General features: G+C 37.8%; 1 non-coding gene across 1 annotated transcript; it reads right to left on the minus strand.

Moving 5' to 3' along the window:
- Positions 1 to 7151: 7151 nt before the first annotated feature.
- On the minus strand, positions 7152 to 7258 carry LOC141663077 (small nucleolar RNA R71). The gene has a single exon (XR_012551162.1). It is a non-coding gene; the product is annotated as a small nucleolar RNA R71 (small nucleolar RNA).
- Between the last annotated feature and the right edge of the window lie 1651 nt (positions 7259 to 8909).

Genomic DNA, 8909 nt, shown 5'->3' on the forward strand with positions numbered 1-8909 from the left:
GAGGTTTATCAGCACTTAGTACATTCAACTGATTTACTAGCATCAGAACTTAACAGGTGAGTAGCATTATTCTAGTTTATGACTTAGTAATAAGATAGACAAAGTAAACTCAACTAAACTCAATTATCAGAATTTGCTTGTGTCAATAGATTTCTACAGAAATAATTACTTCTTACATGGGATCCCTTGTTTATTGAAGACTACTAGGTCAGCATCTAGCACAGTTATCCTCATAGGATTGAATAGTTACCTAAACAGACATATCACTATCAGAGTTTAGAAATATTGATCAGACAACAGTCAGTACTTAAACAAATTTTTCAATTAAGCACAGAATACACAAAGAGATTAAATTCTGTAAATACTGATCATAAAGTCTGATGCACCAGAACAAAACTAAGCAGATTTAGAGAAAGAACCTGAAACCATTCCAAGTTCATTTACCAATCTTGTAAAAGTAGCTTCACACAATGGTTTTGTGAAGATATCTGCTAGTTGTTGATCTGTTGGAACAAAGTACAATTCCACTGTACCTTCATCTACATGTTCCCTGATGAAGTGGTACCTGATGCTGATGTGCTTTGTCATAGAGTGTTGAACTAGATTACCTGTCATAGCAATAGCACTTTGATTATCACAGTAAATAGGGATTTTGAAATATGTTAACCCATATTCCAGTAACTGATTCTTCATCCAAAGAATCTGTGCACAACAGCTTTCTGCAGCAATATATTCTGCTTCTGCAGTTGATGTGGAAATTGACTTTTGTTTCTTGCTAAACCAAGAAACCAATCTGCCTCCAAGAAATTGGCAGCTTCCACTTGTGCTTTTCCTGTCAATTTTGCAACCTGCAAAATCTGCATCTGAGTAACCTATTAGTTTAAAATCTGATTCTCTGGGATACCATAATCCCATATCACCTGTTCCCTTAAGATATTTAAAAATTATTTTCACAGCTGTTAAGTGAGGTTCTGTTGAATCCACTTTCCAGAAGAAACTGAGCTAAAGTCTCATACCATGCTCTAGGAGCTTGCTTAAGTCCATAAAGTACTTTATCAAGCCTGTAGACATAATCTGGATGTTTGGAATCTACAAAGCGTGGAGGTTGTTCAACATATACTTCCTCCTCAAATTCTCCATTGACAAAAGCACTTTTCACATCCATTTGAAAGACAGTAAATTTTTTGTGAGCAGCATAAGCCAAAAATATCCTTATGGCTTCTAACCTAGCAACTGGTGCAGATGTTTCATCATAATCAATTCCCTCCTGTTGAGAATATCTTTTTGCAACCAGCCTTGCCTTATTCCTTGTAATTATGCCATCACTATCAGTTTTGTTTCTGAATACCCACTTTGTACCAACAACAGATCTATTCTTTGGTCTTGGCACTAGGGTCCAGACTTTATTTCTTTCAAATTCATTTAACTCTTCCTGCATTGCTTGCACCCAATGAGCATCTTGTAGAGCTTCTTCCACTTTCTTTGGCTCAGTCTGAGAGAGAAAAGAATTGTAAAGACATTCGTTTGAAGTACCTGTTCTAGTTCTGACACCTGCATCAGGATTTCCAATTATCAAATCAGGTGTATGTGATTTAGTCCACTTCCTTGCAGATGGAAGGTTTTCTCTAGAACTGGATGCTCCCCCATGATCCATGCTGTCTTCAATTTCATTTTCTGATGCTCCCCCTGAAACTATGCTCTCTGAGTTGGATTCTTTAGAATTTAGATTTTCAGCACTATCAGAACTTGGCTTATCAGAACTTGACGAATCAGAACTTGAAGAGCCAGATGTATGTTCTGATGCTTCTTGAGATGTGATAAGATCTTGAGTATGCTCCCCCTACATAGGTGCATCTTCCTTTGGCATAGTTACCACTGTTTCAATAACATCAGAGTTTAATCCATCAGAGTTTACAGTATCAGGACTTAGACTGTCAGGATTTTCAGTATCAGAATTTGAGTCTTCGTTTTCAAATCTCAGCTGATCATGATCAATAAAATCTTCAAGACCAGTAATCTTCTTGTCATCAAAAGAGACATTGATAGATTCCATGACCACTCTTGTTCTCAAATTATAGACTCTGAAGGCTTTTGTGGAAAGTGGATATCCAACAAAGATTCCTTCATCAGCTTTTAGATCAAATTTGGATAGCTGTTCAGGATGAGTCTTGAGAACAAAACACTTACATCCAAATACATGAAAGTACTTCAGATTTGGCTTCTTTTTCCTCACCATCTCATATGGTGTTTTTCCTTGCTTGTTAATGAGTGTTGCATTTTGAGTAAAACAAGCAGTCTGCACAGCTTCAGCCCAGAAGTAGGTTGGAAGCTTTGCTTCTTCAAGCATTGTACGTGCAGCTTCAATGAGAGTTCTATTCTTCCTTTCAACAACTCCATTTTGCTGTGGAGTTCCAGGAGCAGAAAATTCCTGCTTAATTTCATGGTTTTTGCAGAACTCTTCCATTTTCAAATTCTTGAACCCAGTGCCATTATCACTCCTTATGGTTTTCACAGAATCTTTGACCAATTTATCCAGATGTTTGACATGATCAATCAAGATAGATGCAGTTTCACTTTTTGTGTGCAAGAAATACACCCATGTGTATCTGGTGAACTCATCCACTATGACCAACGCATATTTCTTCTTTGCAATAGACATGACATTCACTGGACCAAATAGATCAACATGTAATAGATGATAAGGCTCAAGAATTGATGATTCAGTCTTGCTCTTAAATGAAGATTTTCTTTGTTTGGTCTTCTGACAAGAATCACAAAGGCCATCAGGAGCAAATACTGACTTTGGCAGTCCTCTCACAAGATCTTTCTTGACTAGTTCATTTATATTGTTAAAATTTAAATGAGAGAGTTTCTTGTGCCAATTCCAGCTTTCTTCAATTGATGCTCTACTCATCAGACAGATTGCAGAACCATCAGTACTTGTTGAAAGCTTAGCTTCATAAATATTACCACGCCTGTATCCTTTTAGAACAACTTTGCCTTTGGATTTACTCACAACTTCACAGTGTTCTTCAAAGAAATCAACATGATAACCTCTGTCACAGATTTGACTTATACTCAGCAGATTGTGTTTAAGTCCTGAGACCAGAGCTACTTCTTTAATGATGACATTCCCAAGATTGATATTGTCATATCCCAATGTTTTTCCAATGTTGCCATCTCCATAAGAAACACTTGGGCCAGCTTTCTCCACAAAGTCTGATAGCAGGGCTTTATTTCCAGTCATATGTCCTGAACATCCACTGTCCTGAACATCCACTGTCCAGAACTAGAATATTTTTCCTGTTGCCCTACAATCACTAAGACCACTAATGATTAGTTTTAAGGACCCAGACTTGTTTGGATCCTTTGGCCTTATCAAGTTTATTAACATTTGCAGCGGATTTAGCATCAGAGTTTATGTTAACATTTTTCTTATCAGAATTTACACTATCAGACTTTGTATCAGAATTTACACTAGAAGGAACAATGGAAACTTTCTTCAAAGAAGGTTTTATTTGACAATAATCATAGTACAAACTATGATATTCCTTACAAGTATAAATGGAATGCCATAAACTACCACAATGAAAACAAGGATTTTGTGGTTTATATCTAACAAACTGACTCTTAACTCCTGATTTTGAAGGTAAGGAGTTAATGTTCTTATTCTTCCTGCAAAAAGAAGCCAGATGGTTAGAACTTCCACAGTTATGACATGTTTTCCTAGGAGCATCAGGAACAGGTTTATAATCATTGCTTTTATTCACACATTCCTTTCCATTCCTATTTTTCCTAGGTGATTTTACCTTGTTTGCATTCTTAACATCTTTCAGCTTATGCTTAAGCTGCTTCTTAGTCATTAAGCCTATGTTTACTTCAGCTGTCTTTTCCTGTTTTAGTTTGTCAGAAGTTAATCCCTCTTTACCTTCTGATTTATCATTATCAGACTTTACAGTTACAAACTTAACAGGTTTTAACTTTGGCTTTTGCTTAACAATAGACTTAATTTCTACAGTTCCTTTATCATTCTTATCCTCTCCATAACCTAAGCCCTCTTTCCAATTTTCACTACTTAGCAAATTTTGAGTTGTTCAGCTAGAGTTAGTCCAAGTCCTGATTATCTCTCTTTCCTTTTCTAACTCAGTTATTAGAGATTCATTCATTTTTAGCACTTCATCCCTAACATAAAAAGCATCATTTCTATCCTTCTGAGTTTGATGGAACATAACTAACTATTTTTCTAAGAAATCATTTCTTTTCTTAAAAGCAAGATTTTCAGAAGTTAATTTTTCACATGTTAAAGTTTGATCTCTGTAACTAACAAACATGGTTTTAAGATATCTTCTCAACTCATTAATATCATCAGTATGAAAAGCGTAAGTAGTCTGAGGTACCTTTGTTTCAGCAGCTTCAGAACTGCTCTCGGCACTTTCTTTATCAGCATTTGCCATCAAAGCATAGTTCTCCTCACTTTCAGAGTCTGAGGTGTCTGTCCAGCTTTTCTTCTTTGTGACCAGAGCCTTGCCTTTGTCACCCTTCACTTTCTTGCAATCAGGAGATATGTGGCCTTTCTCACCACAGTTATAGCATTTGACATTGGTATAATCTCCTCTATCAGACTTTTCTCCTCTGCCCTCAGATCTTCTGAAATTCTTTTTATCAGAACTTGTGCCTTTCCTGGAAAACTTCTTTCCCTTCCTGAACTTCCTGTATGTAATCTTTGTGATCCCTTTCACCATAAGAGCACACAGCTTCATCATCTCCTCATCAGCATCAGTCTCAGGCAAGCTTTCAGAATCTGAGTCATTATCGCTTTCAGACCTTGAGGACTCAGTATCAGACTTTGTGAAAAGAGCTGTACCCTTGTCTTTCCTTGAGGTAGCTGCTTTGGGGGATTCTTCTTCAGCCTTAAGAGCAACTGTCCTTGACTTTCCTCCTTTCCTCTTGCTTCTTTGTTCCATCTCAAGTTCATGAGTCTTGAGCATTCCATAAATTTCATCAAGAGTTGTTTCATCAAGATTGTAGTTGTCTCTTATTATTGTTTCCTTCAAATCCCAGCATTCAGGAAGAGCTAACAGGAATTTAAGGTTTGAATCTTCAAGATCATACTCCTTATTAACCAGTGACAGATAATTCAAGAGTTTGACAAATCTATCATATAGATCAGTCAATGACTCATTAGCCTTTGAGTCAAAGTGTTCATACTCTTGAGTGAGTATTGTCTTCATGTTCTTCTTAATTGTATCAGTTCCCTGACACCTTATTTCCAGAGCATCCCATATCTCCTTTGCAGTCTTGCAGTTAATTACCCTGTTTGACATTACATTATCAATGGCACTATGCAGTAAGTGTCGTACCTTAGCATCCTTAGCAATTGATGCGATATCTTCAGCAGTATAATCACTCTTCTCCTTTGGTACAGTCTTTGCTGCTTCACCTGCAACTGCAACAGAGAGCTTGGTTGGTTTGTGAGGTCCTTCCTTGATTCTATCAAGATATTCTGGATCTGTAGCTTCCAGAAACATGGTCATCCTCACCTTCCATATGGGATATTCAGATGGTCTCAGTATGGGAACTCTGATGGTCTCATACCGACTTTAAATTTGTATCTTTGGAGGTTCTTCAGTTTTGGTAGGCTTAGTTGGAGTTTCTGTGTCAGACACGATTGTGTTTGGATCTTAAACTGTATGCGCGTTAACAGATAGGCTCTGATACCACTTGTTAGGTCACACACACTGTAGAGGGGGTGAATACAGTGTAAAATACAATCAAATCAAACTTTTAATATTTCAAGTAACAGAAAATAAACTTTATTGAAACAATAAACTCTGTTACAGTATGGAACTGTTACCTCTCAGTGATGAACAAAAATCACGAGAGCTGCTAGAGTTACAATGAATAATCTCTTCGAATATGATAACACTTATAGTGTAAACCCTATGTCTGTGTTTATATACTACACAGTTACAAGATAATCGCTAATTGATATGGAATATAATTCTGCTTTCTAAAATATATCAATCAGATATCTTTTCTTCCAAGTATTCTATTCTTCATAGAATTCCTTCTTCATGCATATCTCTTCTTATGTTTATCTCGATCTTCTTTCCTTTAATCAGCTACTGTCCTTATCTGAACATCCTTCAGCACTTAAGTTCTGATATCCATCTTCTGATGATTATCTCCTGATAATATAAGTATTGATATCCTTAAGTCCTGACTTCCAGTAAGTACTGATTTATCCTGTTAAAGTAAGATCTGAAAACTAAACATAAATCATATTATCCATGACATTATCAAATATATCTAACAGCATGTTAGTTTAATCTTAGTTCTAAACATTTCAATTTGTTATTTGTCTTAGCATTGAGCGATAGCCATACCATTGTTGCATAGGTGCATAATATTAAGTTAACTAAAAAGAGACTCTGTGGGTATTTATCTGATTTAATTCTTATAGTATCTTCGAACGCGTATACTTGCGTGTAATTTTAGCGCGTGTTTTCGCCCTAACAAGTTTTTGGCGCCGCTGCCGGGGACTCGATGTTCAATTTAGTTTATGTGCTTGACACCAATGGTCGTTAAAGTTCACTGACTCGGATATCTTACTTACAAGGGTACTTGTTGTGTTTCAGGTACGCTAGAGATCGTGTATGCGAACACGTTCTCAATCTCGTATGGAAGCGCTAGAAGAAGTTGAAGTAGTTGAAGAGGTTTTTGAAGAAGTTGAGGAAGTTGAAGAAGAAGCTATTATTGCAATGGGAGAACCAGTAGAGAATACGAAAGCTTTGATGGATTATTCTCAACCGAAGATCAATGATATTCATTCTAGCATTATCAGATTATCCATCACAGCTAATACTTTTTAAATCAAATCTAGCACGATTAAGATGGTGCAGAATTTAGTCCAGTTTGGGGGTTCTCCAACGGAAGATCCCAACATGCACATTAGAGATTTCATCGAGATCTGTGACACTTTCAAGTTCAATAATGTTTCTGAAGATGCTATAAAGCTGAGGCTTTTCCCATTCTCTCTGAGGGATAAGGCTAAGTGTTGGTTGCATTCTCTACCACCAGGCTCTATTACTACTTGGGAAGATCTTGCTCAGAAGTTTCTTACTAAATTCATCCCTATAGCAAAGACAACTACAATCAGGAATGCTCTTACTCAATTTGCGCAGCAATCGGGAGAGTCTTTGTGTGAAGCTTGGGAGCGCTATAAGGAGATGCTTATGAAGTGTCCTCATCATGGGATGCCTGACTGGATGATTATCAACTACTTTTATAATGTTTTGGGAGCACAGTCTAGACCCATGCTCGATGTAGCATCAGGTGGAGCCTTATGGGCTAAAAGCTACGATGAAGCTTATGAGTTGATTGGACTAATGGTTGCTAATGAATACCAGAATCCAACTCAGAGACTACCTCAAGGCAAGGTAGCAGGAATTCTGGAGGTGGATACAACTACCGCTATAGTTGCTCATCTTAAGGCTTTAACGATGAAGGTGGATTCTTTGGCTAATTATGGAGTTAATCAGATCACAAGTATATGTGAGCTTTGTGCTGGTGCGCATGAGACTGAGTAGTGTGCAATTTCTAGTGAATTAGCTCAGTTTGTAAGCAACTTTCAGAGGTCGCAGCAACCAATTCCATCCACTTATCATCCCAACAACCAGAATCATCCTAACTTCTGCTGGAGCAATAATCAGAATGCGGTGCAACAGCCTTATCAGCAAGTATGCAGCAAAGCAATTCAACCCTCCTGGTTTTCAACAACCGCAATATGCACCAAGACAAAAACTCCAACTTCAACAACTACCGCATGGAAGTACAAGCCAGTATAATGAAAAATCTGAATTGAAGGAGTTGAGGCTCATGTGCAAGAGCCAAGCGGTTTCTATCAAGACTCTGGAGAATCAAATTGGGCAGATTGCCAATGCTTTGTTGAATCAACAACCTGGTACACTCCCTAGTGACACAGAAGTACCAGGCAAGAGGGAAGCAAAAGAGCAAGTTAAGGCAATTACATTGAGGTCTAGGAATGTTGCAAGCCCCGAAAAATCTCAAGTTCCAGAATCTGAAGTTTTGGCTGAAGAAGATGTGTAGAAGGAAGCAGGAGTGTAATCAAGGAAGAAAATTGTGGAACACACTCCTCCTGAGGGTAATACAGGGGAGAAACAGGTCTATCCTCCACCTCCTTTTCCTAAGAGGCTGCAAAAGCAAAAGTTAGATAAGCAATTTGCTAAGTTTCTAGAGGTGTTCAAGAAACTTCATATCAACATACCTTTCGCTGAAGCTCTTGAATAGATGCATAGCTATAAGAAGTTTATGAAAGGTATTCTCTCTCGGAAAGTGAAGCTCGATGACTTAGAGACCGTTGCTCTTATGGAGGAATGCAGTGCTGTGCTGCAACAGAAGTTGCCTCAATCTTTAAGCTTCAATATTTCTTGCACCATTGGAAACTTGTCGTTCGACAAGTGTTTATGTGATGTGGGAGCTAGAATCAATCTGATGCCTTTGTCTATCTTCAAGAAGTTGGGTTTACCTGATCCAAAGCCTACATATATGTCCTTGCAGTTGGTCGATCGTTCTATTACATATCCACGAGGTATTGTTGAGGATGTCTTTGTCAAGGTGGACAAACTCATCTTTCCTGCTGACTTTGTAATTTCTTGATTTCGAGGAGGATAAAAAGATTCCCATAAACTAGGGAAGACCATTCCTGGCTACTGGCCGAACCTTGATTGATGTGCAGAAGGGTGAGCTCACTATGCGAGTACTGGATCAGGATGTGACCTTTATTGTTTTCAATGCCATGAAATTCCCTACTGTTAAAGAGGAGTGCTTAAAAGTGGAATTGGTCGATTCTGTGGTTACTTCAGAACTTGATCAAATGCTAAGGTCTG

This window comes from Apium graveolens, chromosome 5 (genome assembly GCF_009905375.1).
Source record: "Apium graveolens cultivar Ventura chromosome 5, ASM990537v1, whole genome shotgun sequence".
In the NCBI taxonomy this organism is placed as follows: Eukaryota; Viridiplantae; Streptophyta; class Magnoliopsida; order Apiales; family Apiaceae; genus Apium; species Apium graveolens.